This window comes from Camellia sinensis, chromosome 10, assembly GCF_055761805.1.
Source record: "Camellia sinensis isolate YWXY chromosome 10, ASM5576180v1, whole genome shotgun sequence".
Classification (NCBI taxonomy): domain Eukaryota; kingdom Viridiplantae; phylum Streptophyta; class Magnoliopsida; order Ericales; family Theaceae; genus Camellia; species Camellia sinensis.
Window position 1 is genome coordinate 136,802,856 of NC_138970.1, and position 27,108 is coordinate 136,829,963.

The window sequence follows — 27,108 nt, forward strand, 5'->3', positions numbered from 1 at the left end:
GAATTGATGAAAATGATGTGTGTGTATGTGTTCGGATCGACACAGATATCGTATATGATTGTGCTCAGGGTGAACCAAGTATGTGATCTACAAGTGTGTTTGGGTCAATCAGTTAAAGAACAATACTAGCTATCTGAAGCGTACAATATACATTGTAGAAAATAAAAGAGGGGAAGAGTATACCTCAGCGGCGCCGTAAGAAAGGTGTGACTCCGACTCGCATAGCAGGAGCTCCAGTGGTGCACCTTGTGCATAGCTCCTGAACTGGCGGATGCTATCGGAAGGCAGTACATGTACCGCGGGCCGGTATGTCGCCGGGTCGAAAGGTCGAACGCTAAGAGGTAGGAGCTCAACCTTAGGATCCGTGTCCATCTCTGGGGAGTCCCACCCCGTGGCATATCGTCCTCCATCTCAAGAAGAGTGCAAAAGTGGTCGAGGGTATGGAAAATGGATAAAAAATGCAAAAAGTCAACTGAAAGTCAACCCAGGGAGTGAAAAACGGAGTAAAATGACAAGGCTCGGAAGAGGGCACGGGAATCAAGGTAAACTTGGGGGAAACAAACCCTAAGTGGTGGAAATCGAGAGGGAGACACCGAAATCACTTTCTAATCGGTCCAAAGTTTGTAAAACAAAGAGGGTTTCGCGAATCGGAATTTGCGGGAGGCTCGAAAACAAAGGAAAAACTCGGATCAAAGGGAGGAAAATCACCTAGAGAGAGAGGGGAGTGATTTTCGACTGAGGAGGAATGAGGAAATAGGGTTTGGAACCCTATATTTAAAGACCCGAGGTGAATGGACAAAATTGCCCCGAATCTGCCACTTTTGGCTGATCGGCCAAATTGTTGGCCGATAAGCTCTGTTTATGGCCGATGACTTCCCTATGTGGTCGATGCACCTCCAGTGCCCTTGTTTGGGTTAGTTCTATTGTTTGGTACCCTTATCTTTCAAGAAAGTACAAGAAAATACACTTTTGAAGCTTGAGCGGCCTTCGTGGTAGCCCCGAATCGTGTCTTCCGTGTGCGGCACTCGATACGGATGAGGTGTATCCTTTTGTATATTGCGAGATTCGAAAATTGTTTTGAATATGTTGCATTACAATGCTTTGTCATGTTTGTAATAGGCGCGCTTGTTATACGTCTTTTCGCTCTTGCATTGAGCATGCTTCATCTTGCTTTGAAGTTACATCTCAACATCGCGAATAACTTGCCTTTACCATGTTTATGTTGAATATGTGCCTGTCTTTGTTGTCGCATTGTTATGCACACACTATATGCACATCTATTTCACATTGTTATGCACAAACTATATACGTTGTCGCGCACGTCATGCTTGAATTGTCATGCACATCTATTTTGCATTGTTATGCACACACTATATGCGTTGTCGCGCACGTCATGTTTGCATTGTCATGCATATCTCTTTTGCATTGTTATACACATTGCTTGCATTGTCGCGTGTGCTTTACTTACATGTGTTTATGCCCCATGGCTTGCGTTGTCGCGCATGCTATACTTATATGTGTTTTGCACCCCATGGCTTACGCTGTCGCGCATGCCTTACTTGTGTTGTCGCGCATACTTTCTCTTGCATTGTTATGCATCCCTTGCTTGCATTGTCGCACATGCTCTCTCTTGCATTGTTATGCACTGTTTTACTTACCTTGTCGTGCATCTTCTCACTTGCATTGCTATGCACTTTCTCACTCGCATTGTATATGCATGCATTTATCTCATATTGAAATGATATCTTGATCTAATGTTGAACGTAACTTTCTACTATATTGTACCTGTTGAATTTCTTTCTTTTGCAGGCACGATATTGTATGTACTGTTCATTCAAGGGAAGTTTCGGTTCAGCTTGACTGCTACCCTTCTCCACTCGCGTTCGGCATGTGTTTGGGCATATCTCTCTCCTCTCGCGTTTGGCACACGTTTGGATGACGATGCTCTCTTTCCTCTCATGCGTGTGCCATGCTGAGAGATGCTTTCTTCCCTCTCTTGCATGTGCCACGCAGAGAGATGCTCTCTTTTCTCTCATGCGTGTGCCACGCTGAAAGATGCTCTCTTTCCTCTCATGCGTGTGCGACGTTGAGAGATGCTCTCTTTCCTCTCTTGCGTGTGCCACGTTGAGAGATGCTCTCTTTCTCTCATACGTGTGCCACGTTGAGTGATGCTCTCTTTCCTCTCTTGCCTGTGCCATACTGAGAGATGCTCTCTTTCCTCTCTTGCGTATGCCACGCTGAGAGATGCTCTCTTTCCTCTCTTGCGTGTGCCACGCTGAGAGATGCTCTCTTTCCTTTCTTGCGTGTGCCACGGTGAGAGATGTTTTCTTTCCTCTCTTACGTGTACCAAGCTGAGAGATGCTTTCTTTCCTCTCTTGCGTGTGCCACACTGAGAGACGCTTTTTTCCCTCTCCTGCGTGTGACACGCTGAGAGATATTGTGTTCGAGACTTCGGGTCTCCTCGGTAGTCGCTTTTAATCTTCTCCGCATGAGACGCAGTGAGAATTGCATAATTTTCTTACATCCTTTTCTGTTGGAATGTGTAGGACTATTTCTTTCTTGCTCACTTGCTTAAACTGTTGTATTTGTTTTGCATAAATGCTTTGTTACAGCTCTCTTTGCATGATCATAAGTGATGTTTGGCATCGTGCATGTCATTTGCATCTTGCCCCCGCCTGCGGGCGCATCTCTTTGTTATCTTGTATGCTTGCCTAAGTCTTCGGCCTTCTCAAAAATGAGTGGTCTCTGGGCTTTGACATTCACTCCCGTCATCTTATGACTTTCGAGTTTTGTCAAAGAGGGGCAACTGTAGACACCCCATTTTTGACCGTCCTTAAGACTTGGACGTCATCGTTTGAACAGTCGATGATCATCCATGCTCGTGTTCATTTTGAGTTCTTGGAGGTCTCGGCTGCGCGCCTTGCCTTAGGATCTCTCAACTTGTTTGTTTTGTGCTTGGTTGTGAACCAAGGGCTTGTGGTTTTTGCTTTTGAGGGAAGAGGGTGGCTTGTTGGCCATCCCTGCAACCCATCGGCTAAGACCTTGTGCCATCGGCCTTGTTTTCTTGCCATCGGCCATAAGTGGTGGCCGATTAGCACTCTTTTTGGTCGATCAGCCATATTACATGGCCGAGACCTTTCCACCTGCTTTTGCAGATATTTTGTGCCGGCTGTGACAGCTGGTGAGCACAATTCTCATCCTCCATACACATGTATGGAGGGATTGAATCAAGACTCAAGCTTGTTCAACAAGCTTGAGAATCGAAATTCTATAAGAAGGAAGGCCCCTCTCCCTTTCCAGAGGATCTGAAAATTTGGGATAGAAGTTATATATATCTCTCTCTATATATTTTACCTCTCTCTCTCTCTTCATTTACATTTGTTTGTGCTCAAAAGTGTAAAATCTTCATACTATTGCACACAAACACCTACTAGAACACCATCCTTTTGTTGCTGAGGTATTGAGGAGTTGGTTTTAGTGTTTTTGGGTTGGTTTGAACTTAGAAAAGCTGTTGGAGTTTTGTTCTTGAAAGTGTTCTTCAAGAGTGAGAAACTAATCTTTTAATCCCTTGTTTTGGCTTAAGCTTTCAGACCTATTTGCGTGCTGATTTAAGCTTAACTTTTTACTGTAAAAAGTTCTAATTTTTCATGCTTGTGATGTTTGTTTCAGGTCACTTTTGTGTTGGGGGTTGTCTACCCTTTCTTAGGCCTTGTTTGGTCTTGTTTTGTGCCTTCTTTTTAAGCTTTTGGAACCACCTTGTTTTGACCTTCTCATCACTAAAATTTAGAGGATTTTTAGTGGTGGAAAGGTGGTTTTAGAGTCTTAAATAGGAGAGGGACACGCCCCTCTCCTTGTGTCTTGTATGCTAGTATAAATGGCTCATAATGGTAGCATGTTTGCTTAGCATGTTTTGGTTCCATTTCGGCAACTTTTTGGTGTTATTTTAACATGCTTCAACTCTGTTTTAAGTTGGTTTGACAGCATCTTGCATGCTTCACATACTTGTAGATCAATCTTGCATGCTAGCATAACATGCATCTTGTGTTTGGACCATCATTCTTGCATGTTTTGGCTCAACTCAAAGAAGCTTTTAGCCTTGTTTTACCATGCTTAAGCTCTGATTTGTGTTGTCTTGGTCATGCATACCATGCTTTGTATAGCCATAGTGCATTCTAGCTTGTTAGCTTTTTGTATCAAGTCCACTAGCATGCATTGCTTAGAATATTCTCATGATTTGGCACCATTTGAAATGATATGTCAGTGCATGTTTCATGGTCATACACTTGCCTTTGCCATTCTTTCAATGCTTTGAAGAGTTGGTGTTTTATGCGTTAAGAGTGGGTCATTTTGCATGTCTTATTGCTTAAGCTTTTGGAATGCTATCTCAGTGGCTGTTGGGGCTTATTTTGACGTGCCATAACTCTAATTTTTATTGGTTAAGTCATGCCATGTTTGGTTTGGATAGGTGTAGTTTAATGCCCCTTTATTAGCCTTGCATGCTTCATGCTTTTGGTCTTTTGTTCTAGCTTGTGTTGGCTAGGTTCAAGCATGCTTTTGGTCTTGTATTGACCTATCTTGGGACTGTTTTGGTTGCCCTTGGCCCTTTGGGGCTTGCTTTGTATGGCCATGTTGTAAATCCCTTTGTTAGCCTTGAGCTTTGAGCCTCATACATGCTATGCTTGTGATTATGTGTGTGATTTGGCATCATTCCTGACATCATTTCAGAGCATGTAGTGTTGTCCCACTTGCATGCCTTTCATTCTTTAAGTGTTCTTGAGAGTTGTCCTCTTTATGCCTTAATTCTTGGGCCAACTGGCATGTATGCTTGTGTTGCATTTCATGCCATCGTTTAATCATTTTGGCCACTAATTTGGGCACGGCTGAGGCCTGTCCATTTTGGTTTAAGTCCATCTTGCATGTTGTTGCATGCTTGTCGCATTGCATATTGTCGCATGCTTGTCGCATTGCGTGATTTTTGCATGTTGTTGCATGCTTGATACATTGCATGTTTACATGATTAGGTTGCATTGCATTTTGCATGTTTGTTACATTGCATTTGTCATGCTTATGTTGCATTGCATAGCATCTCCATGTTGCACGCATTGCATTGTGTTTGGTTTGGGGTGTTAAACCAAACACGAGGAACGAGGGACGTTTCATACTTGAAGTGATGAAACGTTCCTCAATTCTTAGTCGCCTTGCCTCTTGATCAAACATGATAGAGGTTAAGGTCCCTGATGTGTTTTTGTGTATTTCATTCACATTGAATTGTGCGACTCGGCCTCTTTGGCCATCATGCATCGAAATACGTGATTGATGGCTCGATAGTCAAGCACTACACTCCTTTGACCTTGAAACATGATAAGGGGTGTAGTTGCACAATATTTTCTTGCAAATGTATTGCCATGCCTCTGTTTGTACTCTACTATAGCACAAGGAGCAGTTTGCAGGAAAAGATGGCCGATCGGCTATCTGGTGTGCCGATCGGCTAGAAATATTGGGCCGATAGCCTCATATATGGTCGATGACCATTATCTACTGGCCGATGGCCACCCTTCTTGGCTGATGCCCTCTCAGAATGTCCATGAGGTAGGTCAGATGCATCACAGAAGTTGGCATATTTTTCAGAGGTGCAAAACAGTGCAAACAGAGGTAACATGAGGCATGGTAACTGATTTCCGAGCGAAGCCGACCGAGCATGCATCTCTTCATCGCCTGCAAGGCCATTTCAGTATTTATGATTAGTTCATGTAATTTTGTCATTTCATTTGTTGTGTAATAATTAATTAGTTAATTAGTTGGTTTGTAATTAATTAGCTTAGCGTAGCTAGTTAGTTTATCATTCGGACCCTCCGTCGAGAGGGCCAACTGTTGTAATAAGTGTTCGTGTGTGTGAAGCATGTCTTCCAACCCCCACGTCTTTCTCCCTTTTATTTAACCGCTTAAGATGGTTAGTTTAGGGCATATTTCAATTAGCATACTTATGCTTCGCATGCGTGCATCCATTCATCTGTCTTGCATGCACCGGGCTCAGCGCATCATACAAACTGCATTGTATTTCAATACCGATTTGAATACATGATTATCAAGTTGCATTTCACATGACATTCTAGAGAGCCGAGCCTATTTGTAGTTGCATTTTGCATATGTTGCATTAGCCATCTTAACATAAACTAGGATCATGCATGATTTCTAACTAGTTCTTGTTTTGGCTCGGAGTACTAGGTAAGTGTTTATGCTTTAGCATCTTGCATGAGTGTGAATGCTGCCATGATAGCATGCTTGCCATGAGGCTAACTGCTTAAATGTTTAAATTGCATGAATGCCTGTGGATGAAGGTTGGATTGTTTGAATTGGAACAATTCATCGAAATGCAAGTTTTAAGCCCACGTGAGAGTGGCAAAATCATGTTTTCTAAAGCCCACTCGAGGGTGGCAAATACACGTCTTAGCCTACTTGCAAGTAACACCTTCAAATCATTTTCAAACAAACAAACATGAGATGTTTTGTTCCAAGTTAAGCGATCTAGTCTATACTTGTGTATTGTGCGCATCACATAGTAATTCTAGGCTAATAACCGGAACAAGAACGCATGTGTTTTCAAAAACAAAATATCATGTTTGTAACGGCTGATTTTTGATCGGGCGAGCGGGGGTGCTCATTGCATGACCTTCCCCTCTCATACCCCAGTTCTTGAGCCAAGGCAACTTTGGTGATGACGGACACGTGGCCTTAGGCACGAGTCAGGGTTTCCTAGATTTCCCAAAATAAAACATTTAGGTGGCGACTCTGTATCTGGCAAAGCAGTCCATGTTTGGCACTTCTTCATAAAAATCAGTTTTCCAAAACGATTTGCCAGATTTGGACTCTTTGATGATTTATCGGTCTTGCATTGCATTTTGCGAGATTAGATTTAGAACTGTGACATTGAGTCTGAACTGTAGTAGCATAATGAACAAAACGGATTTTGCGGCATTTCGCGTGCGGGGTCGGGACATTCGGGCACGTCTACAGTATCCTAACTTTCCGGCCATCATGGTAGCCTTGCTCATAAGATCTGGTCTTTGCGGCCTCCATCGCAAACATGTTCGCCGTATCACGATCGGCAATTGTGTGACTTATGAGCCGTTGGGTCACCCTCTCCTCCACGATCGGGTTAGATTGGCCAGGCAAATGTATCTCGGTAGTTTTGGATTTTTCCAGTTCGCACTTGGCCTTCTCCGTACGAGCTTCTAAGTTTCGAATGCACTCATTCTTTTGCTCTATATCCCGCCGTGTGGCATGAAGACGGATGCCGACTTCATAGGCGGTATACAGCCCTTCATTGCTCCATGGATACCCTCCCAAAACACTTTGAAATCCTGTCGACCGACCATCGACTGCTGGACTTCTGGTGGAAAAATCTGTCAAGCGAACTCAACTGCCACATTTGGGCTGTGAACAATTGAATCCACTTCCGTCATCGGTTTATTCCCCACAAAAACCGCAAAACTCAACGGGCGCGACATCACGCCGGATTCACCTCTCGGCTGCGGTCGAGGGGATTTTCCCCGTTGCTGTTTTTCCTTTCTAAGAGACCTACTTCGACGACGTGGGGACTGATGTCTTTCCTGCTCCCTCGATGTCCTGCTTCTCGTGCGTATGGGCTCACCACTTCGATTCATCTCTGTATCCAGCTCAGCCAATGTCCCCCCTTCTCCTCTGCTGTAGAAGAATAGTCTATTTGACATTTGTACTTGTCTAACCTTCCTCAACAGACTAGTTTGAGTAGTCTAAGCACACTAATGAGACCTACGCACACGAGATGCACCCTATTTATTCCTTACAGGTGCAGCACCCCCGAGGCGATCTCATTAATGCTAAACTTCAAAAGCCTGGTGCCGATCTACTCATGTGCCACAACCACTCCATGAACTAATAGCATTCGGTATTCTAGTTCATGCACTGGCTGGGGTAAGAGCAGATTAATCAATCTAATCGACCAAATAACTAAGCCTGGCGCCGATCTACTCATGTGCCACAGCCACTCCATGAACTAATAGCATTTGGCATTCCAGTTCAAGCACTGGCAGGGGCAAAGGCAGATTAATCAATCTAATCGGCCGAATAACTAAGCCTGACACCGATCTACTCATGTGCCACAACCATTCCATGAACTAATAGCATTCGGCATTCCAGTTCATGCACTGGCTGGGGCAAGGGCAGATTAATCAATCTAGTCGTCCCAATAACTAAGCCTGGCGTCGATCTACTCATGTGCCACAGCCACTCCATGAACTAATAGCATTCGGCATTCTCGTTCATGCATTAGCTGGGGCAAGGGCAGATTAATCAATCTAGTGGGCCAAATAACTAAGCCTGGGGACCATCTACTCATGTGCCATAGCCACTCCATGAACTAATAGCATTCAGTGCACCAGTTCGTGCATTGGCTGAGGCAAGGGCAAATTCATTAATCTAATCAGCCAGACGATGGAGCCCTGAGCCGATTTACTTGTTCAGCTAAATTAAGGTTAAAATTACTTAATTGCCAAGTTACACTGTTATCTAATCGACAGCTATGCAGTGGGATATTTAATTTACTCATCTCATGATCCTACGCCCTATCAGATCGATAGTTAGCATGCACAACAGACAGTAATCATTTTATCCAAAGTAGTGAAAAGCAAAACTCCTCATTAATATCAAAAATTGTGTACAACTAATAATGAAATGAAAAGGAAATTTTCATTAATAAATTGAGCGCAAATAATAGCTAATTTGAACATGAAAATTACCTTGAACTAACAGAAATCTGTTAAACAAAAATTACAATTGTTCATGAAAGATGCCTAACAAAAATCAGAATGTCACAAAGTCAGTCTTCAGGGTCAGACGCTAGCGGCTCAACGTTCACCTGGTTGAACGGAATTGACTGGGCCAATGTCACGTTTGGAGCAGCAAGGGCTTTGAGCCAACCGTGTCTGAAGCCTCGATTCTTGAACTTGGGGACTTCCTCCACATAGTTCTCCAACGCGGCATCCTTCCCTGCCTGGAACGCCTTGGCAAACTCGGAGTCGGCTTGCTTCTTCGCCTTCTTCGATTCTACCAAGTCGGTTCCCAGCTTGGCAATCACCTCCTTGGCTAACTTGAGCAAGTCCTCTCTCGCATTCGCCCTTTCCTCGGTGGCCAATCTGAGCTGGTTAGAACCCCGCGCCTTTTCAGCCTCGGCTTCAGCCCGCACACTTTCCTCTGCCGTTCTCGCCGCCTCACGCTTGGCCTTTTGAGCAGCCTCTGCAGCCTTGCCCTTCTCACTTTCAATCTCCATCTTCAGAAAGGCAATCTGTTTAATAGGATCGTGTTGACAGCGGCCTATCTCGGCTATCCTTCCCGCCGCCTACAAAATAGGGAATTAGAATAAAAACATAATAGTAATAATAATATAGACAGAATGCGGCAGACAAGGATCAAGTCCTATACCAGTATGACTGACTGAACGGCTAATGCTATCGTTATCAAGTCAGGTTCCGTCCGAAATGTTGCCCTGTCAGCCGGCGGTGAAATTGAGGAGGTCATACTCAAGGCCACTGTCAGATCTCTAAGAGCCGATGCATCAGATGAAATTGGCACGTTTCTTATCCTTGGTTGAACCACGAATGGCACAACTGAGTCCGACTCCTCTATGCAGGGCCGTTCGTCCACAACCGAGTCCGACTCTTCCATGCGCGGCTGCTTGTCGGTTGGGAATCCCTCGAAGCCGACTTCGCTTTCAGTAGGATGTTTCTTCATCTCGGCAGTCTTAATATGAGCCGTTTCTTCCATAACTGGTGAAGAAGACTCAGTCGTGGTAGCAGGTTTAGATCGGAGGGTCTCGGCCCTCCTCCGGGAGGCCATCCGTTTGGCGTTTTTCTTTTTGGCAAGTTGCGTGAGTGATAACCCAGCCATATCTTCAGGGTACACACCGGGTAGGTCCCGTAAGTCTGTAAAGATGTCTTCGAAGGAGACGTCCCCGCGGCCAGCGGTAGACGGAGGGTTGGATGAATTGAGGTCGGCTTCCTCAAAGGTCAACTTTAAAGCCTCGTCTACCTCGGCTTCAGACTGGCTTGACTCCTCAGTGACTTCTTCAGCTACTTCCACTTGCTCCGAATCGGATGCCTCAAAACCAACTTGACTCAAGTTTTTGAAGTTGGTTAAGACAAGGGCCGTAAGATAGTCTTCACCCCTCGGAACTGGAATGTTGTCCGCCGACGAAAACGTCGTATACTTCGGCTCGTATCGAAGAAGAATGTGGGCTACCCTCCTTTGTTTCTGAAGGCTTGAACGGTCGAAGTATTGGAGCGCGACTTTGATTTCTGCAAGAACGGAGTTGTCTGTTAAAACCAAAACTTTCTTCAAATCGTTTCATATGCAAGTAAAACCATAAGACCATGAAAATAAAGCCGAATACATATAAGGAAGATAAACGCAGGGAGCTATATGGCCACCTGGTTCGCCTCTCCATCTAGGAATTGGATCTAGGCGATCTTCGCCTTCGCTGAACTCCCAGTTACCTCGGACAACGACCATGACATCATCGACTCGCTCGCCAGAGCTGGCAAGCATAGTCACTAATTGATGGTCGATGTCCTTGGCCCTAAGGAAATAGCGCCCATGTCGGCCAGAAGACTTGGCCAAGGCATAACAATGCCGAATAGCAGGTATGCCGAGATTAATCCTAAGGCGACAGTTTAACTCTATAATCTGCATTATCATTTGGAAGAATTTTACATTAGGTTGGGAAGTGATTATCCCCCAATGGTGAAGGACGGCTCTAAGAAATGGGTGAAGGGGGAAACGGGCTCCGCCGTCAGCAATTGATAAGAGTGGGAAGACGATTGTGCTTTGATCATCCCTCTCCATATCAAGAGTGCTGTCTGTCAGATGCGACAGATGGACATCATCAGGGATGGAAAAATGCCGAAAGCCAGAGACTCGATTCGCAGAAAGGAGGTCTTTCAAATGCTTTGTCATTTTCGTCAGTCTATAGAATACGCTAAATTGAAAACAAACAAGGAAATGGGATTCAAAATAAAGAGGAAGAGAACTTACAAGAGATGGACAAGACAATGAAGAATGGACAGAGGTTGCAGAGGTGTATCGGAAGGCAGACTAAGAGCTTCGAGTATGCAAAAAATATACACGCATTCGAAAAGACAAAAAAATTTTAAATCATAATAATAAATGAAAGAAGTGTACGAAGAGGCGGGAAGTTGTAATGATGACCGAAAAGCGTGTGCGTTCTGACACTCGCATGGGAATGAGGTTAACCGTCGAATTTCGGCTCTGACTTTTCAAGTTCGAAACCAAACACGCCAACTAATTGTTGTTAGTGGAGTGTTTGGGGGGCAATTGTGGGAGCCGAGTATTAGGGGATGTAAAGAGGCCGAATATTATTCTTAGAGAATTGAGACATATACATTGCATTCGGCTCTGTCTTATATAAATTTAGAGGTATCCTAATCGGCCATAGAACCAGTTGAGCGATGAGCCAAGTGGAGATAGGTCCGCAACAGAAGGAGTCGAGTAAATAATTGCATGGTGGACTGAAGGTGGGACCAACCCTGAGGCCCAGAGGAAAATATAAATAGAGGAACATCAACCAAAGATAGGTATGTGAGAACAAGTAAGCTTAACTTAAGATAGAAGTAACCAAAAGAGTATATACTAACTTATCCGTCGGAGTGCTAATTCCGGCACCCCCGACCAGAGTGTTCATTCCTTTTCAGGTAGCTAGCTGAGGATCCCGAGCATCCCATTGAATCCAAAGAGTATTTCCAAACTACTTCTCCACAATTACAAATTCGAATGGAGCTAACTAGTTAATTACAACACATTAATATTAAAGCACTAAATTAATAGGATAAGAGGCGACGAGCCACAAGCGCACAACTGAGAACATCCTCTCGAAAACCTCTTTGTTTGCTACTAGATTATGTTATGTTTGCAGTCATAAAATTATTCTATTTTGGCCACAGTTTCTACTCTGTTCTGCTACAGAAAGGTGGCCGGCTAGCCGTCCATTGTTTTTGGGGATTACCCTGTTACAACAGATCTGAAACAGAGTAAAACAAAGTGTTTTCAGGAGATGTTTATCCTCTCAGCCATTCCCTATCATGAAGATGATCAAGGGAGGAATAGATTCGGTTCACAAATCATCAATATTCTCACGTTTGTTGCATGATGATCTTAGAATCGATAGGACAAAAGCTTAATAAAAAGAAATAAAAGACCAACAACACCTCATTCTTATCATGGAGTTACCTCAAGGAAAGGGGTGGACATTGCTTCTTGAATCACTAAACATCACTAAAACATATGTAATGATTCAAGACACAATGGGTTCAATATAACGTCCTATTGAACCCAACTTAACTTTATTACCCTTTTTTATATTACCTTGCCATTTTCTTATCTTTTCTTTATTTTGTCCAAAAGTGATAATTACGTCCACTAAGTGCAAAAAGCGATAAAGAGTAGTATCAAACAAGAGGTTGTGCTTAGCATGAGAGAGATGTAGTGCCTTGGTAATGAACTCCAAAGAGATTAAACCATTAAGCATGGAAAGTCTATTTCTTATGCCTTGAACAATAACCTAGTGTTTGAGACAACTCTTAATCAAAGGTGATTATGCAAAGGTGATTATGGCAAGTGTGAATATTTACAAAGGTGATTATGGCAAGTGTGAATATTTACAGAGTTGATTATGCAAAGGTGATTATGGAAAGTGTGAATATTTACATGAAAACTATGTAAATAAAGCTATCAACTCAAATAGATGGGTGTATATGGCCTAAATACCCAAATCTATGAGGACTTACAACAACACAAGCATAGTCTTCAAAGCATAAACTAAATAAACACTTAAAACAACCCCAAAAACTACAAATCAGTCCTGAAATCATTTTGAAAAGAGTGGAAAATTAAGACAAAAATGGAAGAGAACAAAGCTAGGAAGCAAGCCTAAGGAAGGGTGGCTAACCCCTCCACTTTTTGGACCTTCAAATCAAATATTTTAGCCCCTAAAAACTCTGAAAAATAGTAGCTAAAAGCAAAGAAACAAGTGAGAAGAACAATGATATAAGCCATGGGATATGGTTCAAGAAAGGGTGGTTAACCCCTCCATCTTTGGTAGCTTTTAAATCTCAAGTTTCAGCCCTCAAAACCAATGCAAAACAATGTATAAACAATAAGAAAAATATAAGAGAAGAGTAGTGTAAACAAGGCAAAAGATGGAAAAGGTTATACCTCTTGAAGAGATGATACTCTTGGTTAAGCAAACCACAAGATGAACACTCTTGAGAGCTCAAATTTAGGGTCAAGAATCTCAGCAAGAGGTCTCAAGTTTTTGGTATAGGAAGTGTACAGATAGTGTATGTGTAATGCAAGAGATAGAGGAAGTGTATTGGACAAGTTTTTGGTTTTGGCCAAAATTTTCTAATTGCAAACCATGAGGGGAGGTCATCTGTTTATAGAAAAAAACTATCTCACGTCGGAAATATTTATAATATGCCAGTTGGTGCAGGACATGCACATGGGGGGACAATTGGCTGCAAAATATCTGTCTACCGCTAAACATGGCCGGCTGGCCATAGAGAGGGATGGCTGGCCAACCAAAAATGGTCTGTCAGCCACTTGTTGGTTAGCAAGTCTCTGGGTGGTCAGGCTAAAAAAATTAGGCTTTTTTGGTTCAAATGGAGTGCAAGGTTTAGGTTCTAAAGCTTGAAAATCGAAGCCTTTTGCTGACGAATTTGAACAATTTGTACAGCGTAACATTTCACCATCGAGTGTTCAACATGAGGTGCCCAAGTCTTAAGGGTGGTCAAAATAGGGTGTCTATAGTTGCCCCTCTTTGACAGAGCTCGAAGTCACGAAATGACGAGAGTGAATGCCAAAGTCTGAAGACGATCTATTTGACAAGGCCGTAAGACTTGGGCAAGCAATCAAAATGTAAATGCAAGTGGTTGAACTTGAAAGTTGCCTACATATCCCTTTCCAAGGAATCAAATCAACATAGTTCAAGGGCAAGATGCAAATGATATGCATAAGGAATATACTTTTGAAAATTGGATTTACACGCTTCGCGAAGCCGGTTAGTTTGGAAATCTATGATCATGCAAGACAATGCAATGAGCAATAATCGAGACGACAACATAAGAATGAAACAAGCCTCAAGCTTAAATTAAAATTAATCTAACTGTGTTTCACATGAAAAGGAGTTAGCAAACAGCAATTCCAAACACATTCCATGTACATTTCACACAAAGAGGATGTGAGACAAAAGGTACAAGCCAAATCACGCCTCGCGTAGAAAGGGGAAGAGGGTACAAGTCAAATCACACTCGTATGAAAAGGGTGGATAAAAAAAGCATGATGCACATGATTGCAACATAATTTCAATACAATTGCTATAATTGATGTGAAATATGATGCAATGCATGTTTCATGTAACACAATAGGCAATAGAATTGAAAAGATAAACCGAAAGTGGTTGTTTTTGAAAACACCTCATAAATATCTCCAACTTACCATTTGATGGTTCTTGAATGCTCAAAAAAAGGATACAACTTGCTTAAGCTTGAGATCGGGGCACTTTCCCACTTCGAAGAAATGGCAGACTTCAAACAGTGCATCCAGAATCACATTTCGGAATTCTTTGAAGCATGACTGAACCTAATTTCTTTAATTCTTCCTTTTATAGATGAATGCAGGACTAATTATGCACATAATATACAAAATCTCAGTCAAAATCCACTCTGGACCACTTGAGGAGTCGGTTGGCCACCCAACCCAGGTACGGGGGCAGATTCGGGTTTTTACACCTGAGGCACTTTAAAAACAAGTCTTGGCCCTATATTCCACACCCTTAGACTCCAAAAGCTCTCTATCTCTCTCTCTAGGTGTTCTCTCTCTCTCTCTCTCTTTCTCTCTCTCTCTATCTAGATTTTCATTCTACGTGCGTTACCCAACGAACCATGCAAACTTTATTCATAAAACCCATTTGGCCCTCTACACTTTGAACCAATTGGATTTTGTTTTGGTTGAATTTTTTGGATTTTCATTATTTTGGGCTCATTCTCATGGGTTTTTCTGCGTTTTTGGTATTTTCTTCTGAGTTTTGACTTTTCTCTCTTTTTTCTCTCTCCTAGGGTTTGATTTTGGCTTTTTTCACCTATTTCCCTCATTTTCATCATTTTCTCTCACCATCCCCTACTTTACTCATGGCGGATGATATTCCATGTAACGGTGCTCCTCTCGAGGTACCAGTGCTTCCATATGCTGCAGAGGTTGAGGAGCCTATAGTTGATAAGGCTAATAGGGTGGTGAAGGACATTACCGCTGATATTGTTGCAGAGGAGATCTACCCTCTTGGGCTTGAGCCTGAGTTGCTACCATTGGGGGCGAGGTCTTTCGACCCACCACCTACCATCTACGCACACATGTGATGGCCCCTAGAGGCATGCTGCATTTTGAGGACTTCGTCGGGGGTGTGCCTGAGGATTTTCTCTTGAGGGAGCATGCCTTTCATCTCTGTCACGACGCCGTAGAGGTAAGAAACTTTGCTTTCACATACTTTGCTTGCTTTGATATTTCATTACAGTCTTTCATCTACCATATACTTATCAAATTCCTTTTTCAACATAAGGTGATGCTCTCATCGAGAGAGGCTACGTGGCTGTGATGGTGAGGGATTGGTATTAGGAGCTCCGCACTGGAGTCAGAGAGTTGGTCGATGAGGTAGACTTTGGCCTATTCTGCTTAAGACTCGCGCGATTGCAAGTCAATTGAGCCCTCATCGGTGCTTTGGTGGAGAGGTAGTGGGATACCACCAACTTCTTCCACTTCTCCTCTACCAGGAAGATGATGATGACCCCCTATGACTTCTCCACAATCATAGGGTTGAGAGTAGGGGGTGATCCGATCCCCTTGGACATAGACATGGGCTACTGGGAGGCTGCTTAGATTTATCTACTCGGAGCGCATCCTCCCCTAGACAGGTCGGCCATGATCAGATATAGCTACTTCTATGATCACTTCCATGGGAGCCAGCCTAAGACTCAGGAGGAGGTCGAGCAATATACCCAGGGCTTCTTGATCTATCTCATCGGTACCACTTTGTTTGCGAACAGGTTGAATATTATAGGTTTGTATCTGCTCAACGCTTTAATGGTCTTTCCCCGAGTACAATTCTATGATTGGGGTAGTACTGGCCTCGCTACCTTGTATGGCTACATGAGCTTCCGTTGCCGTAAGAAGGGGAACAAGGTCAAGAGCAATTGGAGAGCTTGGGAGGTACGCACTGCACTTTCTGTTTCCAATTCTATTCATATATTATGCTTTCTACTTTGCACTTTCTGTTCATTTCTATGGTCCATTATGCCTTCTGCTTTGCATTTTCTGTTCATTTCTATTTTTGCCTATTGACACACAAACTGAACCTTTCTTGTAGCTTTCGGTATATGCTTACTTTTCTGCCCTTGCTCCAGTTCCACGACATGAGGTAGAGGCTATTGTGCTGTACTCCCAGTGGTGCGACGGCAAGTGCCATCCCCGGCGTTGTAGTGATAATGTCTTTGCTTACCACTGCTGGTTCTTTGATACAATGGCGACGCATGAGGTAATCTGAAACCTATACTCACTTATGCTTCATTTCTATTGTTACTACTTTAATCCTTGCTCTAATAATTGAGACATCTGTGAATTTTCTGATCGCAGGTTACGTGGCAGCCGTGGGTAGCGATGCCAGCCGGGACGCGAGATGAGTATGCCGGGTCTTCGGACCCCTCCTGGATGCGAATCTTGCTTAAGGGCCCTTTTTGGAGGACTTGGTATTGCGGAGAGAGGTTCGTGTGTCAGACCTTGGGTTCACTTGCCCTCGTTGTTCCTGCTCCTCCTTGTGCATCAATGAGGACAATCGATGGTTTACTAGTCGAGGCCATCATGCAGTTTATGGCGGGGCAGGATGCTGATATTTTTCGCGGGGCTGGAAACTATGCCGAGTTCATTAGGACCCATCTGATGCCACCTGTGACCAGAGCTCGCGCGTCCGGGGTGCTGCTCACGCGGCTGAGCTTGATGCTGGAGAGGCTCCCTATGTTGTTCATGTGGTAGGTCTTCCTGTGATTGTGACTGCGATCACACATTGGTGCCCGAGTGGAACTGCCTACAATATTCTGATCGAGCAGCCAAATGAGGAGCATAAGTACTTCAAAGACCCCGATGAGCAGCAGGTATGTTCTTCATTTCATAGTTTGTATTACACATTCTCTTTTTTGGACACTGATGTTGAAACTTATTTGCAGGTACTGGTGGGCTACATAGATGGCCTGCTTTAGTTGGTCGCCTCTTTGATCCACATGGTGCGGAGAAATGAGGCCGTAGTTAGTCTCCACGGTTATCAGGTAGCCTTCTTCTCTCATCTGTCATGCATTGATTCTGTTTTTGCGATATTCATACTATTTTGCACCACACTGTACTAATTTTCCATACTCATACTAATATTGCATTGATGCTGTTTTGATACTTTGCTTCTTGCTTTCAGCCTCTATCCGTATTTGGAATACCGGTGGCACCTCCTCTGGCTGTGGGGATGAAATGCAGACAAGCTCCTGGACACGGCAGGGGGTGAGAGTTGAGGTTGGGGCAAAGGTAGGGGTGCTCGGCGTGGAGAGTCTCAGGTAGAAGAGACTTCCTCATCCTCGGAGCCTATTTTGAGCAGAGATGATGCCAAGACTAACGGCATTGAGGAGACAGTGAGAGGGCGCTCTAAGTCTGGGAGCGAAGAGGATGAGGCCGGTTATGAGTCAGGGAGCAAAGAGGATGACACTAGCTCTGGCTCTGGCTCTGAGTCCCACTTCTTTGATGACAGTGGTGCCGATGGTGATTGTGCCCCTGAGTCCCCTCTGAGGAAAAGGACGAAGAGGGCCTCTCGAGCCTGGCTCTGATTTTTGGATTTTCCTTTTCTTTCTTTTGGTTTGTAGTTTAAAACTTTGTATAGCGTCAGATAGGACTTTACTTTTTGTTTTAAACACTTGTGTTTTCTCTTTTGTAAAACCTATGATCGGGGTTGAGCCCTGCTGTTTTATAAAAGGAGTTTTATTTTGTATAGCATCTTGAGAATGGCACCACACTTGCTTAAAATTGAAATTGAATTCGAAACTGAAAATGCTTGTATTTGAAAGATGTCCATAACCGTATATTGAGCCTTCAACTGACAAAAATACTAAATACAACTTAATAAAGGAAAAACAAAGTAAAAAAACCTAAACATAGCTATTCACACTTGCTGGAAACAAAAGGCTCAAAACAAAACTTAAAAGCAAAGAAGACCAAATAGAACACTGCTGTCCAACTGCCTGGCCAACACACTTGGTCGGCCGGCCAAAGGAATAGATGGCTAGCTGAGAAAGGTGGCTGGCTGACCAAGACCAGTGGCAAGACAACTGCCAACAACTATCAACCACCCACGTAACCTTTCCTCTAGAAAAGTCTTCTCTTGCTCTTTCCTTCGATAGAACAACATCTTTTCTACTGTTTTCTCTAGAAATGGAGATCTTTCTTGCCGAGAGGCTTAAGGATTGGATGGCCACTTTGGATGGCATGGAAAATGTAAATTTTCTTGGTTTCGGCATAAACGCTCTTTTTCCGTTGAGCCGTACTTCGTTTTGTTTTCCGTTCCTGCATGCCGCTATCTGATGGTGGAACCTAGTTAGACTTGTGTTTCGCTTTAGATCAAAAGAAATGTGTCTGTAGACGCGCCCGCGTGGGGCCCTGCTACTACAGCTCGGACTCGATTTTGTTTGCGGTTCTTAATCTAAACCAAAGAGTCCAAATCCGGCAAATCGTTTTGAGAAACAGATTTTTGAAAAGAAGTGCCAAACATGGACTGCTTTGCCAGATACAGAGTCGCCACCTAAATATTTTAAAATGGGGGAATTTAGGAAACCCTGACTCGGTGCCAAAGGCCATGTGTCCGTCATCACCAAAGCTGCCTCGGCTCGGGAACTTGGGTACGATCGGGGAAGGTCAGCTATGAGCACCCCCTCTCGCCCGATCTGAAGATCGGCCTCTACTAACCGTGATATCCGTTTTTGAAAACGTTATGTGTTCTTATCTCGATTATTAGCCTAGAATTACTACGTTATGCGCACAACAAACAAGTACAGACTAGATTGCCTAATTTGGGAATAAGCATTGCATATCCGTTTGTTTTGGAAAATGTGTGGAATTTGCTACCCGCAAGTAGGCTAAAACACGGATTTCAACGAGTGTTTCCAACTCAGACAATCCAACCTTCACCCACAGGCATTCAAGCAGTTATATCACATAAGCATCTAGCCACATGGTAATCATGCTATCATGGCAACACTCACACACATGTGGTATGCTAAAGCATAAATGCTTACCTAGTACTCCGAGCCAAAATAGAAACCAGTTAGTAATCACATGCATGATCCTAGTTCATGTTAAGATGGCTAATGCAACACATGCAAAATGTAACTAAGATAGGCTCGGCTAATCTACAATGACATGTGAAATGCTACAACTAACACGTATTCAATTTGGAATTGAAATACAAATGCAGTTAGAATGATGCACCGAGCCCGGTGCATGCAAGACAAATGTATGAATGCACGCATGCATAGCATAAGTTATGCTAATTTAAACATGCCCTAGTCTACCATCATAAGTGGGTAAATAAAAGGGAAGAAAGACGTGGGGTTGGAAGACGTACACACACTCACGCACACTTATTACACAATTGCCCTCACTCGGAGGGTCCAAATAAAATATTATAGTCCGAATAAATAATACATTAATTATTACAGAATCTCAAATTAATTAACAAAATGAATGCGAAGAAGAAAGTGGCCACAACCCCCGCCACGGGATGCGCGAATGATGCATGCTCGAACCCGTCTCGCTCGGAAAGTCCGTACCATACCACTGTCGCCTCTGTTTGCACTACCCTGCTTCTCTGAAAATTGCCAAAGTTCTGGGACAGGTCCTCTGAACACTGTGGAACACCATCGGCTGGAGGAAATGTCCACCGGCCATTGAAAATATCCATCGGCTGCTGATGAAGCTATCGGCCCAGGAAGGATTATCGGTCAACACTGAACACTCCCGGTCGGCAGAAAGTTCCTGCAGAATCTGGTTTTTGACAGCAACAAGGACAGACAGTGTATGGCATGGAATTTCAAGCAAGTGTATGCATGGCTACCCTCCCAATCATGTAACGGACTCAAGGGAGTATGACCCTTAACCCTCGGGCTATCAATCGTGCATTTGATGCATGATAGCCTAAGGAGCCAAGGTTGCAATTCAATGTAAAAATGCATGCAACACACAAATGAGGACCAAGATCCTATCATGCCAAAGTCAAGGGCCCCGGTGATCGAGGGTTGAGGTGTGTTTTGTCACTCGAACTACAAACGCCCCTAATCCTCCATGCTTGGTTTGACACCCCAAACCAAGCAATACAATGCATGTTATGCAAACATGGCTCAAAATGTAACATGATACCAAGATGCAAAACATGTCAAATGTGATGCAATCTATCATGTTAAGTACGCAAAATGCTAGTCATATGAGATGCAAATGTGATGCAAACATGGATCAATATGCCATAAGGCTAGCATGGGACAACATATGATGAACCCAATAAGCAACAAGCATATGATAAGCATGCAATGGTGGACTTAAACCATAAATGGCAGACCTCAACCTTGTCATAAACAGTGGCCAAAATGATGTACAAGAGCACAAATGATGCATGCAAGCATGCACACATCAAGGTCCATCACCTAAGCATGAAAGGGGGCAACTCTAAGCATCTAGCCACATGGTAATCATGCTATCATGGCAACACTCACACACATGTGGTATGCTAAAGCATAAATGCTTACCTAGTACTCCGAGCCAAAATAGAAACCAGTTAGTAATCACATGCATGATCCTAGTTCATGTTAAGATGGCTAATGCAACACATGCAAAATGTAACTAAGATAGGCTCGGCTAATCTACAATGACATGTGAAATGCTACAACTAACACGTATTCAATTTGGAATTGAAATACAAATGCAGTTAGAATGATGCACCGAGCCCGGTGCATGCAAGACAAATGTATGAATGCACGCATGCATAGCATAAGGTATGCTAATTTAAACATGCCCTAGACTACCATCATAAGTGGGTAAATAAAAGGGAAGAAAGACGTGGGGTTGGAAGACGTACACACACTCACGCACACTTATTACACAATTGCCCTCACTCAGAGGGTCCAAATAAAATATTATAGTCCGAATAAATAATACATTAATTATTACAGAATCTCAAATTAATTAACAAAATGAATGCGAAGAAGAAAGTGGCCACAGCCCCCGCCACGGGATGCGCGAATGATGCATGCTCGAACCCGTCTCGCTCGGAAAGTCTGTACCATACCACTGTCGCCTCTGTTTGCACTACCCTGCTTCTCTGAAAATTGCCAAAGTTCTGGGACAGGTCCTCTGAACACTGTGGAACACCATCAGCTGGAGGAAATGTCCACCGGCCATTGAAAATATCCATCGGCTGCTGATGAAGCTATCGGCCCAGGAAGGATTACCGGTCAACACTGAACACTCCCGGTCGGCAGAAAGTTCCTGCAGAATCTGGTTTTTGACAGCAACAAGGACAGACAGTGTATGGCATGGAATTTCAAGCAAGTGTATGCATGGCTACCCTCACAATCATGTAACGGACTCAAGGGAGTATGACCCTTAACCCTCGGGCTATCAATCGTGCATTTGATGCATGATAGCCTAAGGAGCCAAGGTTGCAATTCAATGTAAAAATGCATGCAACACACAAATGAGGACCAAGATCCTATCATGCCAAAGTCAAGGGCCCCGGTGATCGAGGGTTGAGGTGTGTTTTGTCACTCGAACTACAAACGCCCCTAATCCTCCATGCTTGGTTTGACACCCCAAACCAAGCAATGCAATGCATGTTATGCAAACATGGCTCAAAATGTAACATGATACCAAGATGCAAAACACGTCAAATGTGATGCAATCTATCATGTTAAGTACGCAAAATGCTAGTCATATGAGATGCAAATGTGATGCAAACATGGATCAATATGCCACAAGGCTAGCATGGGACAACATATGATGAACCGAATAAGCAACAAGCATATGATAAGCATGCAGTGGTGGACTTAAACCATAAATGGCAGACCTCAACCTTGTCATAAACAGTGGCCAAAATGATGTACAAGAGCACAAATGATGCATGCAAGCATGCACACATCAAGGTCCATCACCTAAGCATGAAAGGGGGCAACTCTAAGCATACTTAAAGGCGACATAAAAGGGCATTAAACCAACATGCTAAGCTCTAAAAATGAATAGAGGGTAATTCCAAATCAAACAAAACATGTAAGCAAGGCATACAACAAAGACCAACACTTGAAGCTAATAAAGGGGGTCAAACCAAAGCTATGTCAACCAAACCTTAAAGGACCAAAATGACCTAAAACAGTCCCAAGGGACTCCAAAACAAGACTAAAGCATGCATAGATCATGGTCAACACATGCCAAGGAATGAGTCCAAAACAAGGGCATTCAAGGCCACCAAAAGGGAGCATCACTCAATACTTGTCCCAAGCAAACATGGCATGGATTTTTCAATACAAAACAGAGTTCTAGTATGCAAAAAGGGCCCTCAAAACCCACTGATATGGCAGCCTAATATCTAAACACATGGGCATGCACAATGACCATTTCCAAGGCATAAAAGGACAACCCTTTAAAGCATGAAAGAGATGATGAAGACAAACATACAAGCATGGATTAGGGACTGAAATATGATCTACAATGACGTCAAATCATGAGACTAAGGTAAGCTAAGCATGCTAGAGACTCAAACACTCAAGGCTTACAAGCCAAAATGCAAAGTAACTATATCAAACATGCTAAACAAGTCCAAATCAGTGGCCAACAGACCTTATACAAGACGAAATATGGCCAAGAACTTCACAAAGCAAAGCCAAAACAAGAGGATATGCTAGGCTAAACATATAGCACACTTCTAGGCAAGATGGAGAATTACAAAGCAAGTATAAAATGCATGCTAAGGGCCAACTCAGTGGTGAGGAGACCAACACAACAAAGTAAACAAAGCTTAAAGAAAAGGGCACCAAAATAGGCCAAAAGAGGCCTAAGGGGAGGAGTTCGACCCCCAATGCCAAAACACCCTTAATGAAAGATGTTAAGCACAAAAATACAAGACTTTTTCATGTTAAACACAAAGCCTAAATCAGCATGCAAGACAGGTAGAAAACTAGTGCAAGATTGGGGAAACTAAAGCAAGTGTCTCACCCTTGAAGAAGCCTTGAAGAACAGATGATCCAGCCACTCTCTACTGATCAAAATCAGTCCAAAACCTCAACAAACAACCCTCAATGCCTCTCAATCTCGGAGCAAGGTGTAATGGTGTGTGTTTTAGTGCAAAAGTAAGGTCAAAATGCACTTTTAGGCTTCCAAACACACCCTAAGGATGAGAGAGAGGGAGATATAGAGAGAAAGGGTGATATATTAGATGTATAGATATAGAAGCTCTGGTTTTTTTGGTTCAAAAGCTCCAACCCTTAACAAAGGGAGAGGATCATTGCTTAAATAGGCAAAGGGCCAAGACTAAAGCTTCTTAAGGAAGCTAAATGAAAGGGGCAAAGGGTGCAAAGGAGTCTTGGCTTCTTGGAGAAGCTAAAACAGCTGGCCAAGCTTCTTGAGCTTGGCCAAAGGGTTCAAGCTTCCAGAAGGAAAGGGGGTTCAAAGGCTCACACCAGCCAAAAACTGCACGGGGAGGAGTGATGGTGCATTCTAGCTGGCACAGCTGGCATGCACCATGCCTCAAGGGTACAAAGGAGTCACACCGGCCAGGAAAAGAGGTCGCCGGCAAAATAAAGTGCCGGCTGGCCAAATACAGTGCCGACCGGCCATTGATTTTAAGAAATCATGGCCGGTGGCACCCCTAATCAGCCGGTGATTCTAGGGGAAGGCCGGTGGAATGTGGGGATGGCCAACAAGCCATTCCCCGCCCCTCAAGGCAAAAACACAAGTGTTTGGTGCCAAAACCAAACACGAAACAACCGAGTTCTGAGATCCTGAGGAAAGGCGCGTAGCCGAGACCTCCGGGAACTCCAAACGAACACAAACATGGATGATCACCGGGTGTTCAAACGGTGACGTCCAAGTCTTGAGGACGGTCAAAAATGGGGTGTCTACAGTGTCCAACTTTCGAAGATTTTCAAGCCTTAATGGAGTCCTGGCATGATGAGATGATTATGTCTCAACCCTGTTTTGGACATGCACGGGCTCTTGAACGAATGTGGGGGCTTACTTTACACGAGGCTCAGTCATTGGCTCATGGCGAGGAGTTGGATATACCTGGATTGATTCATTGGTTTTCCAACATTGGAGACAGAGGTGACCTTCTCTAGTGAGGTTATCGTCAACATGCCCTCTACTTATGTTTGCTCGCACACTTCTTACTTGCACCTAGTTACAACAGAGCTAGCACTAGATTGATCGAAGTGGCCCAATGCCTTAAGAAGGGTAAGAGCTGTATAGGTTTGGCATTGGCCGAAACTTTGATGGGTTCGGATGCCTTCCATCGATGGGAGACTTCTCGATTTACGGGGAGTCCATTGCTTCTTTTGGTATTGTTTCCCTCCCTCTCTTATTTATGAGTGCTCACATCACTTGGCACTCACTCTCTATCTTCTTTCAAAACCTTTTCCTTACTTTTTCTCTCAACATGTATCTCTCTCTTCTTTAATCTCTCTTCTTTTTCATCCATTTCCCAGGTATGGTTGATGGATAAGCTGGAGGTTGTGGACCCTTGCTCCGAGTATTCATCCAGATCCGACTTCTTTCGTCCATGGCTAGTAGACTTTCCCACAGAGGGATTGTGGTGCGATTGGATGTACAACATATCTGCAGCTGACATTGCTGAGCGTTGTCCCTGGTTGAACTTGACCGAGATGAGTAACAACATGTCTTGCCAACCGAGTATACAGCTGATCGGTCTTACGCACTGTATATTCTACTTCCCATTCCGGTTCAAACGCCAGTTTGGATGTAATTAGACTCGCCCAGATGAGGGGGTGGAATACCCTGCTCTATTTCTAGTTCATGCTTCGCACATGGCTCGATACCTCACTGCATGGAGGACGAGAGAGCTTTTGGCCCCTACTGCTAGCTTCAGTTATGCCCTTTCCAGCGAGTGTTTGTCTTGGCTTGAGGATAAGGCACAGGTTGGACCATCCTTGGCCGTAGAGACTTCTGAGAGTGCGGGCAGGAGATAGAGGATAGTCACCTGACTCATCTATGCCCCTAGTTTGTTCCTTTGATTTTTTTTTTTCAAGTTTTTATGATGTAAAAACAACTTTGATTTGACAGGAGAGCTAGAGAATGTAACTTGTGTTCAAATCATGTAATTAAAGTTATGTGTACTGAAAAGTTTCCTTTTTGTTCCAAATAGGGGTCTGTGTTGAAAGAGGTAAAATTTTGAGAAAACCGACTTCAATAAAACTTTTCAAAACAATTTTCAGAAATGGTCACTACCTGATACACTTGGAATCAATCCTTAAGATGTATAGCCCCGAATTAATAGATCATAACTGTCCACAACTGCATTCACCATCACTGCTCTATCATGTAACTAGTCCTTCTACGAAACGGAGTTAACACAACCTAGCTAACAGATGACAGAAAAAAATGGATCGATTAAACAAATGAACATGATAGTTGAGTTGAAAATGGCTATGGCCGAACTTCAGGATGAAATTGCCTGTGTGTCCCAAAAGATGGGAATCAGGCCTTATGTAGTTTGGTTAGGGTTTGCTCGTTTATTAACTCTCTTATTTTGTGCTCTAACTTTTGCCGAAGTCACCCTTTCGGGTTTTCAACCTTGCGAGCTCTATTTTTCTTCATTTCTAATTTGTTATGCTCTAACTTTTGCCTAGCTCGCCCTTTCGGGTTTTCAGCCCAGCAAGCCTCTCAAGGATAGTATTTCTTCAACTTGTCCATGTTGATTGGTTGCTAGAACTCCAAGCCATCTAAATCCATGAGGATGATTCCTTTCCCCCACTAGATAGATTTGATAATGTAAGGAGCAGTTCAATTGGGTCTGAACTTGCCCCTAGGGTCATGGATGGGAGCTCAGTTGTCTTTGAGCACCATATCTCCTTTTTTAAAATTTCTGGATTTGACTTTCTTATTGAAGGCCCTAGTGATTCTGCGCTAATATCCTTGGATATGATACAACGCCTTTAACCTCCTCTCGTTAAACAACATCAATTCTTCGAATCTGTTCTACTGCTAATCCACCTATATTATCTAACACTCAGCCATGAGTCTCAAAGACAGTATTTCGATCCCAATAGGCAAAACAACTTCCATCCCATATACTAAATATTAAGGGGCTGCCCCCGTAGATGTTTGAATTGACGTTCTATAACCCCAGAGTCCAAAAGGCAGTATGTCTGGCCAATCTTTATAGGTTTCAACCATCTTTTATAGGATGTTCTTGACATTCTTGTTGGTGGCCTCAGTAGCTCCGTTAGTTTGGGGTCTACATGCTGATGACTTGTGAAAAGCCACGTTGTATTTCTCGAGCCAATCCACCACCTCTTTCTTGAAGCGTGAGCCATTATCCGATGTAATCTCATTTGGCACCCCATACTTGCAGATGATATTGTTCCTGATAAACTTGGCCACATGTGATGCTTTCAAGACTGAGTAAGACTGCACTTCCACCCACTTGGTAAAATAGTCTATCACCACCAAGATGAACTCATGTCCATTTGAGCCCTTTGGCGAGACTGCTCCAATGACATCAATTCCCTAGGCTGGGAAAGGCCAAGGTGAAGTCATGTTGTAAAGCTTTGATGGTGGGATGTTCATGCGATTAGCATGAATTTGACATTTGTGGAATCGTCAAACAAAGTTAATACAATCCTCCTCCATAGTTGACCAAAAATAGCCTTGTCTAAGGATCTTCCTAGCTAGCATCACACCATTCATGTGTGCTCCACATTCTCC